The following is a 15,012-nucleotide window of genomic DNA, read 5'->3' as shown; positions in this document are numbered from 1 at the left end:
CTTGTATCAAAGGGGTGGGATACAACTTCATAATATTGTCTCTTCAACGTTACTGCTGAATATGCCAATGTGATAATGGGCAGGTTGCCAAACTTCTCAATTTTGTAGAAAATTGTCTCAAGTAATCACCCATAACCAACTTGTAAGGGGTTTTTGCTTAGATGGATGTAGTCTTCACCTCCAGCAGCGAGGAACAGATAAAATATTGTCCCGACTGAAAGAGTTATTTGAAATATTGTTATATCTCCTGATGAAATAAGGGCTTTTTGCAAGAATCCAGTAAACCTCACTGTTGTAAAATATTTAAACTCACCCAGATACTTACATTTTCTATGCTAACAGCTATGATTATATAAATGCATTTTAATTCTGGAGCAAAACATACATCCTACATCTTTGCTTTCTGCTATTACTCCAGCCACTTTCTTTATAATGAATGTTCATGGGTTTATTTCTTTTTAAATTTAATCTTATATTCCTCTTTGTCCCATAAACAGTACATAGAAGGCAGTTTCAGGAGCTGCAGACTATGATTTAAGTTAGCTACAGTGAGTCTATTCTTATGGAGCTGATGTGATTGAAAGCCCATAATTCACCACACTGGGTGTCTCTGCTCATGGAGTTGTGAGCAGTTCGGTTTTTTAAGTCTTGTCACTTTTAATATTTATGAATTAGATACATGAACAATGCCTTACCCTGGCTTTCAGCTCACTCCCCTGCTGCAAGCAACTTACACAGCAAATGAGGTTTTGGGGTAGACAGTTAACACTGACTTCCTTTACATTCTTATCCAGTGTGCTCTTTCTGAGTGGAATGTGGGGTAATGCTGACCAATGGTTACTTTTTTCCAGTACAGTAACTGGGATCCTGTTGGAAAGGTTGGCTGCCCCTTCACTAATTCTACCTTCCCCTGGGCTGATCACTCCTTAAGGGGAACAGCACTACCTGCTTTGTTCACAGCATGGAATTAAGAAAAGAGAAACACCTTTGTTCCATCTCCATACGTGCATTATTAACTATGTTCTTTGGTCTCATGGTAGGAGAGCACATTTAAAATTTACTTACACTTGTCTAAAGAGTGGAGTAGGTTTAGCGCTAAGACAAACACTGGGAGTGCTAATTTGCTCCACGTCCTCCAAGCCCCTGCTAGCCCAGAGACGCTGCTTTTCCTGTGAGCTCTAGCTCACGAAAGCTCATGCTCAAATAAATTGGTTAGTCTCTAAGGTGCCACAAGTCCTCCTTTTCTTTTTGCGAATACAGACTAACACAGCTGCTACTCTGAAACCTGTCCTTTTCTACCGGAGAAATACAATAGCACTCAGAAGAATCACAATGGTGCTGGAATGAACACGCTCTCCCCCCACCCCCACTTCCGTATTCTCTCCTTTCATCTCTTCTTTTGGCTGCCTATAATTTTTCTGCTGAGCAGTGTAGCATGGAAGTTTATATAGGAAGAGAGAAGGCCAGCCAGTGTATATCAGCTCACCCTCCAGGCCTCAGGGCCTGATTACAGGACTGGGAGCTCCACAGCCCTAATCCCAGCTCTGATTCTGTCTGTAGCTTTGGCTAACACTTCATTAATGATTTCAGAGGTTATGGTAATAAACAGTATCCGTGGCAAAGTACATAAAGCCATTCTCAATTAGCTTCTTGTGTAAGCAGCCTTGCTGGCAATACACTAAATCTCAGGGTAGAAAGTTCTCACAGAAGAGAAAACAAATAATAAACCCAACCTTCTTAAACCACCGATCACATTTCAGACCTAATGGCTCTAACACAACTAGCCCGGACATTAGAACAGGCCAAAGAGAGAGGGTCACCCATTCATACACCAACAAAGCACAATATCCTTTAGTGAGAAAAGTTATGGTCTATGCACAGGACTGGGAGCCAGGATCTCTGCAGAGAAATACTTACACAGCCTCCTTCACTGTAATATGGGGGTGGCTTACCAACATTAATGAATGTATTCTTCCAATTCTTTCCCATCAAGGTAGGAAAGCACAACTATTCCCATTTTACAGAAGAGGAAATGGAGTCAGTCTATGACAGAGACGAGAACTGAACCCAGCTTTCTTGTGTCCCAGGGTCCAGTGCCTTAACCCCAAGACCATCCTTCACAAGAGCTAATCCCTTACCTCAAGCTACAAAGGCAGAGAGAGCTAAGATATTAACTTTGTATAGAATTTTCAAGAATGCCTAAGTCTCATTAAAATGAGATCATTTGCCTCAATTCCTCCATTCCCCTCATCAGAAAAGCAGGGATAATAATATTGGATTATGTCACAGGGTGTTTATGAAGTGATGTTTGGGACAGACAATCAGTGCTAAGTATTTTTAAACAGGGCCTCTCTCTGTACTTTCCTGAGCCCTCACTTGTCAAACTCCTGGCCATGTACCCTTTGATATGGAAACACCAGTATGCAGCACAGACATGCACGGCTCTCTGCAAGCATGTCAGGTTCTGAGTTACACACCAGACGCCACTGTTCAGTTTTATCATAAAACATGCTTTATGAGAAACCCCACAAGTATTTTATCCTCATGAGAAATTACAGAAGTCAGGCTGATTAGACCTTAACTACACTGAGGGGAAACTTTAAAATACCAGCAACCAGGGGAGTGAACTGCACCATTCTATTTTTCTATTTACTGTGGTCACTTTCAATTATTTTGGTGGGGCCAGGTGCAGCAAGTTGCTACTTCCATCAGGTCAGACTAGGTCTTTGGTATTTTATGACTCACAACTGCCCACTGAAAACGTGACAATAGCTGCTTAGACATATCCCAACAGTCATAAGTCATGTCTCATTCTGCACGTAAATTGTCCCTGTTTCAAAAAGAAACAAAAACAAAAGACTAATGGCTGTATTATTTTATGCGTTATCAAGATGGGACTAAAATGATGGTGATAGACACCATCAGGCCTTGTAGAAGAGATGCAACTCCTGCTATTTCTTACTTCTAGCAGCTCTCTTTTCTTTTTCTGTCTGAACTAGCTACATAAACATGATGATAACCAGCTCCTCAGCATCACCTTCTGACAGTGCCTCACTGCCATTAATATGCAAATTAGAAGCCCACACATTGATTAAAAACATATTAGACAAAGGCTATTGGCAAGATCTATGAGCTTGTTACAAAGTTTGATTAGCGAGCAGCGGACTGTGTAGAAAGACTATGTTTAAACTGCTTCCCTTCAAGCACCTGCACTGATTGGTATGACAAACCCATCTCTGCTATTCAGAGAAATGAGCTCTTGCTACCACATATACTAAACTAACATAAGCAAAGCCAGTAGGTACTTAATTCCAAATGAAAGGCTTTCCATCTTTAGTCCATTAAAAAAAAAAAGCAGCTCTGTATTCCCCAGCACTACCAGGGGAGCAGGGAAATGTATGGCTTTGAATGAGAACAATTACAAGACAAGTGAAACAAACAGTCGTTCTTCTAAAGGCAGGGGTGTCCGAGAGAAGATAGTTCTGTTGCACATCAGCCTTCAGAGGAGCCTGAGCTTATAGATGGGATGTAGCACCAGCTTATAGATGCAGTCGGGACAATGCAAAGGAAATATTGTGGCACTGGCTCTGATGATAGCACCCATTTGCCAAGGGGATGGCGTACCGCGCAACACATGCCAGCAGCCAGACACAAAGCATCTCATCAATCAGAAAAAGAAAGGAAGGACAACAGGATTCCATACTCAACCATATCAAGAGCTGTGCAGAAGCCTAGCAATAGGAGCATATATGGATGTTGTGACTGACTCACCATCCTGGAGCAACTCCTCGTAGCAAGACTCAGCACTGGGACACTTCTGCCTCCTCTCATCCTTGGGCTGCTGTGGTCTGGTGAATGGGGCCTCGGGCCAGATCCCACTAAAGTCCCCCCTTTGGGGTCATCACACTCGCATGCAATACTGGTCACCAAATAACATCCAGCCCTCTTGAGCTGCTCTTCAACCCCACTTTTCTTTCAGAGAACTGGCTGCTTCGCCCCAGCAGAAATCAACCCCCCAAATGAAACCAAACAACTTCTGCTGCTCCTGCCTGTCCTGGGCTCGACGTGTTAGTCCCTCTGATCTCTTCTCAGCTGTCTGTTCCTCTTCTAGAACACCAACCCACAGGTCTGCCTCAGCGGAGTTTAGCCCCTGTATCAGTCCCACCGCAGGACTAGCTCCCCACAGGGTTTTCCCCCTGCGGGAGGAAATCCTATACCCCTTCTCCCCTAGCTCACCTCCCTGCTGACACGCTCCTTCCACTGCTCTGAGCTCCAGCTGCATCTGGTAACTAATTGTGCCTAATGCCACTCTAGGTGCGACCAGGTGGGCTAATTGAGCACGCAAGCTCCTGTTAACCCTTTCTCTGCCAGGGTAAGGTATATAAACAGCATGGCCAGGTTAGCCTGTGTACCTGCTCCATACTCTCTGTTCCATGTCCTAAGTGGAGTGGCCCCTTGGCAAGCTTCTCTGTTAGCATGCTAAGCAATGTAAGGCTGGATCCTGGTTAGTCAAAGAGGTCGGTTGTATCAAGTGCTGCTTTTGTGGAGCGCTAACAGGGTCGTGGTTTGCATGAAAGTGTCAGGGAAATGGCCTGGGAACTGCTATAGTGGAGGCATTTTATAGAACTTCTGAACCAAGATACAGTAACACAGGAGAATGAGATGAGAAAAGCAGTGCGTTCTGCATTCTTAACAGCGCTGCGGCGCCTCCAGGGCTAGCTCTTGAAGGCTAGATCAACACAAACCTCACTTTGTCAGTGTAAATGGTTCCATCATCATTTCTGACCTGACATTCTGTCCTCTGAAGAAGGAAATTAGAGTAGAATATTTACCCTGCAGCGTAGAAATTGAGCTTATGGCAGTTATGCAAATGGGGGACACACTAGAGCAGTGGTCCCCCTATAGGAGCATGGACGAACATTGGGGGTCCCCTGGCTCCCAGCCCGGCCACAGCTCTGCACCCACCCATGGCCCTGGCTGGTGGCCCCAACCACGGCCTGGCTGCGGCTCCACTCTCAGCCCCAGCCTTCAGCCTTGGTTCCTGGCCTCGGCCCCGGCCCCGCTCCCAGCCCCGGCCCCGGCCCCGCCCCCGGCCCCGGCCCCGCTCCCAGCCCTGGCCCCGCTCCCAGCCCCGGCCCCGGCCCTGCTCCCGGCCCCGGCCCTGCTCCCAGCCCCAGCCTTCAGCCTTGGTTCCTGGCCTCGGCCCCGGCCCCGCTCCCAGCCCCGGCCCCGGCCCCGCTCCCAGCCCCGGCCCCGGCCCCGCCCCCGGCCCCGCTCCCGGCCCCGGCCCCGGCCCCGCTCCCAGCCCCGGCCCCGGCCCCGCTCCCAGCCCTGGCCCCGCTCCCAGCCCCGGCCCCGGCCCTGCTCCCGGCCCCGGCCCTGCTCCCAGCCCCAGCCTTCAGCCTTGGTTCCTGGCCTCGGCCCCGGCCCCGCTCCCAGCCCCGGCCCCGGCCCTGCTCCCAGCCCCAGCCACGGCCTTGGCTCCTGGCCTGTCCACAGCTCCGGCCCCAGTCCCACTCCCACTCCCAGCTGCAGCAGCCCCAGTCCCTACCATGGCCCCACTTCCAGCCCCAGCTTCCAACTGTGGCTGGGGAGCACAGATGGGGCAAGGGGGGGCGCAACATTAAAAGTTTGGGGGCCACTACACTAGAGAGAGAAACATTTACCAGCCAACCTGTATATTGTCCTTATCTTACAACACAATGGCCCTGGATCTTCCTAGTGACATTTTATGGGGGGGTGAGTGGACTTTCAGCTGGACTTAGCAGTACAGTCGCATTTTATGAGCTGTCATCAGCTGATTCAGAATGAACCCAGAGAATGGCAGAAGACAGCTAGTTATAGCCCGAAGGGGAGACAAAAATAGATTTTTGCATACATAATTTGGAGATTATAGAATGGGGTTTTTAAAGGTCAGGAGTTGCTAATTAAGTTGATGCAATGGGAAAATAACAAAGAAAGCAGTGCCTGAAATCGTTGTAAAAGAGAAATTAATCCTAAGAAAAGAATGCCATCATAATGTACCTAGGAGCAGAAGTGCTTCATACATTGTTGTCATAGAGTTTCATCTATGAAGCCAGTTGATAAGAACGTGTATTAGATCTGCCATATAATACCTTCGCTTAAAAACACCACAAAACAACAGCAGTGTTTTGCTTTGCTAGAGCTTTCCCTCCAGTAGCCGTCCCATTGTCTAAACAGGTGTGTTAGTACATGCCACAAAGTTCTCTTAGAGTGCTTCTCGAAAGGATGAAGGTTTCATATTTTATAATTAAACTTCTAGGTAGCTACTGGTGCCAACTATGTTCCAATTTAGATTCAGATCTTCAGTAACTGCATACATGGCAAGAGATAAATGAACAAAATGACACTGAATTACTGAAATCTGTTATCTTTACAGCATGTCACATAGAACTTTAAGTTGGAAAAATGCTTGACCTTAAAAGAGATGAAATTTACTTACATAATCTATAGAAGTTCCACATGAAAAATGCAGAGTATATTTTTTTAATGAGGAAAATAAATGTAAATGTCTTCACCCTTCAGTCTAATGTAACCATAGGGGATGCAATTTTTGTGAGCTGTAGCTCATGAAAGCTTATGCTCTAATAAATGCGTTAGTCTCTAAGGTGCCACAAGTACTCCTTCTCTTTTTATTGTTTTATTGCGTTCCATTTCAAAAGGGCACTAATGTATCTATACACAACGTTTAAGCCTAGTGTAGGGCAGTGATCTACTTGATTCAGAAAACACAAACACATCAGAAAGTGCACAGCCTGGAAGGAAGTTCTGTAGGGATCCTTGAGTTCCCACTAGGAGATTTGTCTTTTTATGCCTCTCTTTGAAAGCCTAATAAACTCAGCAAAAGCAAGAGATTAGAAGGATTTGGAGACAGAAGCCTGCCTGACTGGCCCAGGACAATACAGACAACTAAAAGGCAAATTTTGTGCAACAGGCGATAAAGCTGGGGAACGTGCCAGGGTATCTCGATCTCATCACAAACCTCCTGCTTTCTAGAGCACAGCAGCCTGGCCTGATGCACCAGTCACTATACAAGCTTCCCACTAATCTCTGAGAGCTTGCCTGCACTACCAAGTTTTGTTGACAAAATTTATGTCGCCACCCAAAAGTCGACAAAACAAAAATTGCCAAAGGGTGTTCGCACTTGCTCCCTCTGTCGACAGATCGTGTCCACACTGGGGACACCATCATCGACAGGGTGAGCAATGCACGATGGGTATGTATCCCACAGTGCCCCGTTGTGGGAAGCAAGAGCCGATCGCGGTGCATCTTGGGATTCTCTCTGAGTTCTCCCACAGCCCCCTCAGCTGCCCAGAGCAGCATCATGCGTAGCTCTGTGAAAGCAGCACAGCAGTCTGTGTTCCCAGTGCAGTGCAGGGCAGGACAGGAGCATTCCCAAGATTTGCTCTTTCTTTGTTCCCTCAAGGGAGCGGCACACAGATACTTCCCGGAGCTTTGAAAGGGGAGGGGCGCATGCCTGCAGGGCAGCAGAGATCAAACCACTGAGCAGAGCAATCAGGGCAGGCATTGTGGGATACTGGCGGAAGCCAGTTCTGTGGATAAAACAATCAGCAGGGTCTACACTGGCTGTTTGTCGACAATAAAGGGAGGGGAAAAGACAAAAGTCTCTTGTAGGGGTGGAAGTTTTTTGTCCCCAAAACTGGGCGTTTTTTGCAACAAAGGTCCCATTGTAGTGTGTACCCATTGTAGTGTGTACGCTCTTCTTGTTTTGTTGCCAAAAGGCAGTTTTTAGCAACAAAACTTGCCAGTGCAGACAGGCTCTGAGCCTGATTGTCCTTTACACAAAGACCACTTCACAGCACCCTGGCAGTGTAAAGGGGTGACTTACGCCCACTGGAAGGCTGCCAGAGTGGCGTAAATGAGAATCAGGCCTTCTGGCTTTTGGCCAGGCCGTTTGAGCCCAGTTAATGGTCCACTCCATGCACATTAGTGCTCCTGGGGAGAAGGGTGAACAGATGCCTCTGGGAATGGCTATAACTAGGGCCTTACCACATTCATGGTCCATTTTGGTCAATTTCATGGTCATAGGATTTTAAAAATTGTAAATTTCATGATTTCAAATATTTAAATCTGAAATTTCAGGGTGCCGTAATTGTCAGGGTCCTGACCCAAAAAGGAGTTGTGTGGGTGGGCGGGTGGGTGGGTGGGGGTCGCAAGGTTATTGTGGGGGGGGGGGTTTGCGGTACTGCTACCCTTGCTTCTTCACCGTTGCTGGTGGCGGCGGCTGCTGTCCGGGAGCCCAGCTCTGAAGGCAGCAGAGAAATAAGACTGGCCATACTGAGACCCGCCCCTGCAACTCCCTTTTGGGTCAGGACCCCCAATTTGAGAAACTCTGGTCTCCCCCGTGAAATCGGTATAGTATAGCGTAAAAGCACATAAAAGACCAGATTTCATGGTCCGTGACGTGTTTTTCATGGCCATGAAAAACGGTGGGGCCCTAGCAATAAGCAGCTAATCTCATTGCAGCAGAATGAGCTGTCTGGATTGTGAGTCTCTCTCTCTGAAAACACCAAATACAGAAACTACAATGGCTTGTAATGTGGTTCTTTCGGGAAAAAAACGGTTTGTGTTATAATTAATTTATTGTGATTAGCTGTCAGAGATCACCAGCATACAGGCCCTGAAGTTATTGGGGATGAATTTTTCTCCATGGCAAATCACCTGTGTAACAAGCTGCATGGAACTTGGCGGGAGAAGCATAGGCTGGAGGCACCGTTGCTAACTTTCACACGGTAAATAAGCACCCTGATTTTCACAATAAGCCAAAAATCAAGCTAATCCCATTTCAAAACAAGGCCAAAATAAGCCAATCCCTAAGAAGCCCAACACTCTATGTGACTAGATCCCTGCAGCGTGCAGTCTGGGACTATGGTGGGCCTGCTGTGCACCCTGACTCTCTTCCCCCTTGCCCCTGCTTGCCGGGAGCCGTTCAAAAAAAAAAGAAGCAACAAGCTACAAGCCAAAAAAGCAACACGCTACAGGCCAAAAACTAGCCAACAAGCAACTCACAAGCCAATTAAGCCAAAAACAAGCCCAATTTCTGCATTTTTTTCGCAGGTTTGGCATGTCTGGTTGGAGGTCGAAAGAGTTTGAAGGAGGCATCAGGAAATCAGTCTGTGTGCACATGGGTGCACAGGATCTCTTTGTGCCAACTAGCAGAGGGCACGGGGTGCATGAGAGTTATAGGGATCACCTGGGTCTGGGATCTACATACTAGTTTGCCAAGGAATGTCATGTAAGGTCTCTAATGAAAGCCTGTGTCACACTGGTCATCATAATCATTCCAAGATGTATGTATGGAAAATATGTGAGGAATTATGCATCTATCCCAAAAATTCTGTTCTCTAGGTTTGTGAGTTAAGGCAGGTCACCAAGAGTTGATCCACATATAAGGCAGGGAGAAGAGATGCATCTCTCTCTCTGGCTGGTTGTGTACAAATTGAGTATTGTATGGTTCACAATGGATATCCATTTACAGTCTGAGCAAAATGCCAATCCAAGGATTGCAGAGACTGCAGGAAAAAAACAAACACAACAGGAGTTATCCTGTTTACAAAAAAGACAGTGAACTTTTGGAACTATATCTGGGATGCAGATGAACCCTCACTTATCCATCCTCAAGGGGAGACAAGTTGCCAGCAAGCCTGGTCTCATGAAAGAAGGGTCTCTGCCATCCTGGTTGAAAAACACTGTGGGAAAGACTTTGGGATAAGTAGTACCTTATCAGACAAGAGGGCGTCTTGTTAGTTGAGTTTAGGCTCTAGAATGCAAGTTATGATTTTATTGTATATGTAACCCTTTGGTTCCAGTACTTTTGTTTGCAATCACATGACTCTCTGTCCTTTGTTAAATACCCTTATATTTGTTATTAGAGGAAACAAGTATAAGTGCTGTGAGTTCAGCAGAGCTGTGTTCTAAGGCGTAACTACTAAGCTGTGGGGTACTGTTCCTTTGGGAACAGCAGGCCTGGTATTTCTATGAGTATCCAGTGGATAAGAGGCTGGACAGCGCTGGGGGATGCTCAGAGGACTCAGGGGTTGGAGTGTGTCTATCACTAGCCTGCATGAGGGACAGTAAAGCCCATGTGGGCTGAGACAAGACCTTGTGTTGCCTGTGGCTGGGAGAGTCAGGGACCTGACTCCTGGCAGGCACAGACAAAGGTTCCTCATGCTAAGGGCAGGTGATAGTGAGGTGCCTCACAGCCTGGCTGACCCTGGGAAGCATCACAGAAGAGTAGGGTGACCAGATGTCCCGATTTTATAGGGACAGTCCCGATTTTTGGGTCTTTTTCTTATACAGACTCCTATTACCCCCCACCCCCATCCCAATTTTTCACACTTGCTGTCTGGTCACCCTGTAGAAGAGTTTGGAGGAGGCATCAGGAAGTCCATCTGTGTGCACATGGCTGGAATGCTAGCTTCAGTTGTAGCACCTCTGCAGATAGTTCTTTAATAAAGAGCCAATTTAGCTTTAGAAACATGAAGTCCTCCAATGTTATTACGCAGAAAACAGTACATGAAACCACACAATGAGCAGCGCACTCATCTTTGAACACTCCTCCCTCAACCACATGAACGCCTTAATACTGGAGCATGAATTAATTATGTAGGGGTTGCTCTGTATGTTTACTATCCTCAGAGAATAATTTGCTTCTGCAATGCACCCAGCCCTTTCCTTCTGCAGGACGGTTTCACATCTGCAGTTCACTGAACCCTCAGTGGCCTATGTCCCACTAGGAAAGGGCTCCTGCCAACTTTCGTCTTGCATTGGGCAGTGTGACCAGATGCAGCCACATCCTCAGCTGTGCTCTGAAATCTTTCTGATTAGAAGCAGGTAAGACCCTTAGGAAATATATGTTTTATGCCATTTCTGTACAACAGGAGGAATTAGTTTAGATAAATCTTAAAATGAACAGATCTGAAAGCAGTTCTTCAATGTAGACCTTCCTAGGTATGAGCTACAGGTTGGCTAAAGAAACAGGACAGTTTGGCTAGAAGAACCATCTAATGCTGAGAAAACTTGGTCTCCTGTTCTCACCAGCTTCCCCCAACTCCACTGCCCCAGTGAGCACACTTGTTGCAGGAAGCCTTGCTCTTAGAGTGAGATGTGTTATTTAAGGAGGCTTAAAAGCCCATAGGCTTGAAATTAGGTGAAGGTTTCTAACCACCACAGGAGTGAAGTTCAGGAACAACATTCCAAGGGAGCTGTGGGGGAAAAAAACCTAACTGGCTTCAAGACTGAGCTTGGTAAGTTTGTGGAGGGGATGGTGTGATGGGGCTGCCTACAATGGCATGTAGTTGATTTGCGACTGCTAGCAGCAAATATCTGGCTGATGGGTCTTGCCCACATGCTCAGGGTCCAGCTGATTGCCAGAGTTGTGTTTGGGAAGGAATTTTCCCCCAGGGCAGATTGGCAGAGACCCTGAAGGTTTCTCACCTTCCCTTTCAGTGTGGAGCATGTCACTTGCAGGTTTAAACTAGAATAAATGGTGGATTCTCTGTAACTTGAAGTCTTTAAACCGTGATTTGAGGACTTCAGTAACTCAGCCAGAGGTTAGGGACAGGGTGGGTGATGTTCTGTGACCAGCAATGTGCAGGAGGTCAGATTAGATGATCATGATGGTCCCTCCTGGCCTTAAAGTCTATGAGTCTATAAGGGATTAGGCCCATGACTTTGAAGCTCATCTCCTACTGTCCCAGCACTCCCAAAACAATCTATTTATGGCCGTTTGTGTTGCTAAGCAAGCATTCTGCTCCATTCAAGCCAGCTACTGCTTTTCAGTGACACTGTGAATTGCAGTAGCCTAGCCTAGCCAAGCCTGGAGTGATGAATGTGCTTATCACTGTGGCCAAACCCTCCTGGCCAGCTGCAGAGCAGTACCTAGGACTATCCAGGTATACAGGAGCAATAAGGAGTCTAAGGTTGCAGTCTAGCTTGACAATGAGGGGTCAGATGCCCCTCAGAGGAGAGAATGATGCAGCCCAGTAATATTTCCCTCGTCTCACAGACGCATCTGTCAGGCTCCTGCTGCTCATCCCTGCCCTGGGGCAGCACGAGATGGCTCTGCCTCCATCAGATATGAAGGAGACGCAGAGCTTCTGGCATCTGTTGTTTCAGGGTCTCTCTCAGTGGTTTTACTTAGATTTTAGACAGCAACTGCCACCAGTGCCTAAGCCTCCCCTCCTCCTCGTTCTTCAGCGCCTGAGATAGAGACTGACAATGGGCATCTGCACGGCCACATGCAGCGATCTGGCCCGTAGAGTGCCGCAGCGCCCAGAAACTGGTCTGGGCTAGTTCAGAGCCATTCTCTGGGCCCTGGTGGGTCTGTGGGGCATCTCTGAGGGACAGGGAGGAGTCTGCCCCAGCACAGACAATAACATTTCTGTGCCCTAGCCAGGATTCAAAACAACAGGAAGGGCCTTTCATAACAGCAAAGGTGAGGGTGGTTCTCTGCTCGTTTTCAGATTACCTTGCTCAGGAAGAGGGAATTAGACACCGGTTGGAGGCACTGGCTGCGGCAAGTGATGTTTTTTGGCCCATGTTGAGAGGCAAGTGTAAATTTGCATCCACATGTGCAATTCAGGCATGTGTACGTGGGAAAGGCTGCAACTTCCTTTGTCTGTAGTGAGGATAAACTCTGTGGGGCAAGGCCTGTCTCTGTGGTTATACCCACAGTGCCTAGCACAAGGCAGTCCCAACTTCCATTGGAGTCGAAATACTACTGCGACTAAGTGCTACTGAACTAGTAACCTGTGCATCACATACCATTTCATCTACACGTCTATACCTAGCCCATTACTATAGTTGCCTAGGAACTACTATTTAAAACATGTAAAGCGAAAGTGACATCAGTTAGTAAAGAGGTCAAAGCACTGAAGAAATTGATTTCTTCCTGACAACACAGTATGCTGGCACCTCCTTCCTTCTATGATATGAGGGAATGAGGCTCATTTGTGACTTTGATGTTGAGATTTTCACACAAGGTGGAGCACTGTGTTAGTACAGAGACTTTCGCAATTATTACTCCTACCTGAACACCCAGAAGAGAGATTCATCTAAGATCTACTTGCTGTTAAATCGTATTTTCCTCCACCAGACATTTCCCCATCTAATATAAACAAAGTGATGAAAGAAAAATCAGTTCCAGAAAGACTGTAATTAAGAAGTACTTGTAACTTATTGCATCTGTCCATTTCAAAGGCAGTATACGTTCTGCAGCTATCGAACAGCGCATGCGTTTCAGGCAAAGAACTTAATATCCCCTCTCCATAGGTAGCGACAGCTGTGGGATGACGGAAATATTTTGTGCCCAGCTTCAATCAAGAATTATTTGAGCAAAGCTATTGTGCTCTCTCTCAGTCAGTCTTTGCTTTTACTCACCTCACTCCAGGAGCAGAGAGAACTTTTTAAAAACATGTGTGCTAATTATAAACAAGCAAGATCATGTATTTCTCTCGATCTCCTTCTTTGCTTCATTAAGCCTTTCAACAAAACTAAATACAGGCCAAATGTAAAGGGTGAGATTTTCAAAGTGGACAAAGGCATTTAGAGACACAACACACTAAATTTTAAAGCTAATTGTGTCTAAATGCCCTAGTCAATTTTGAATATCTCAACTGTGATTTGAAGGGGATGGTCCCCCGACGTTTCAATTTCTATTTTTATTTACTGAGACATGAATGTAGCCAATAGTGACTCTTTCTTAGTAGGTTTCAGAGTAACAGCCGTGTTAGTCTGTATTCTCAAAAAGAAAAGGAGTACTTGTGGCACCTTAGAGACTAACCAATTTATTTGAGCATAAGCTTTCGTGAGCTACAGCTCACTTCATCGGATGCATACGGTGGAAAATGCTTTTTCCACAGTATGCATCCGATGAAGTGAGCTGTAGCTCACGAAAGCTTATGCTCAAATAAACTGGTTAGTCTCTAAGGTGCCACAAGTACTCCTTTTCTTTCTTAGTATTTGTCAAGCCAGTTACTCCAACTATTAATTGAAGGAACCTTAATAAATCTGTTTAAATGCTAAGTTAAAATAGTGGTATATTCCCCCCCCCCAAAAAAAATATTGGTGCTTTTCCATTAAGTAGAGCATTTTGCCATCAGATTTCATTTGAGTTATGCCAAAGAATTGTATAATTCAAATAGCAGCCTGACTTCTTAGCCTGGAAGGGGTCTAGTTAGTCTTCATTGCTGGCAGGAGAAACTCTGCAGGATTCCACAGAACAGCATCTATTATTGATCTTAATCCTAATTTAGGAGATAATCACCTCACTTCTCTCCCACAGTACTGAAAAAAATGCTCATGTAAAAATGAAACTGGTGAGTTTTGACTTTTAATGTTTTTTTGCAAGAGAAAGAAAAAATTTCCACTGGTACACATTTGCTTGTTTTCATCATAAGGGCAAAGCAGGTGGTAATATGGTAGAGCATTTGCAATTCTCGGTGAGAGAATCCAAAAGCCAGAGGGAAAATAAAATATTACTGGCAAGAGATAAAGCTAAAGAGCTCCTTCCCTGTATAATCATTTTTTTGAAGGGCATGAAGGAGAAGCTGCAACAGAAGTCACTACGTGCCCTCTGCTTGGCTGTGGTTAGATCTAAGACTCTAAAGAGAAAAAAGAAGCTAAACCACCATCCTAATCACAAAACGCCTATGTTAGCAGTAGATTAAGGCCTATTTCTTTCCCTTTGTAGCTTAGCTGGAGCCATAGGATCCATGATCCTGAAATCCATGCCTTGCTTCAGCCCACGAACTAGATTAATCGATTCCAAGGCCAGAAGGGACCATTGTGATCTAGATTTGGGAACAGGATTGCCTCTAGTGATGGAATTCTGGAGGTATAAGCACCTGCTTGACCTTGTAAGACAAGAAGGCATTCATTTCAGCAAAGCCGGCCAGTAGCGTCTAGTAGATTTACTACTTACTATCTCCTCATGACTTAATAATGACCAATTGTTGAGCCTGATTCTTA

At 46.0% G+C, this 15,012-nt stretch overlaps 1 protein-coding gene across 5 annotated transcripts in view; it reads right to left on the bottom strand.

Annotated features, from left to right (window-relative positions):
* ZMAT4 (zinc finger matrin-type 4) overlaps positions 1–15,012 on the bottom strand; it is a 424,404-nt gene that overhangs the window by 244,693 nt on the left and 164,699 nt on the right. For all 5 annotated transcript variants that reach the window (XM_073325308.1, XM_073325310.1, XM_073325309.1 and 2 more), the window contains one exon: positions 13,073–13,150. The gene's annotated coding sequence lies outside the window, so the exon portion shown is untranslated. The remainder of the gene's footprint in view (positions 1–13,072; positions 13,151–15,012) is intronic.

This window comes from Lepidochelys kempii, chromosome 26 (genome assembly GCF_965140265.1).
Source record: "Lepidochelys kempii isolate rLepKem1 chromosome 26, rLepKem1.hap2, whole genome shotgun sequence".
Lineage (NCBI taxonomy): Eukaryota > Metazoa > Chordata > Testudines > Cheloniidae > Lepidochelys > Lepidochelys kempii.
The sequence above is the reverse complement of the archived record's forward strand: the minus strand, read 5'-3'. Positions and strand labels throughout refer to the sequence as shown.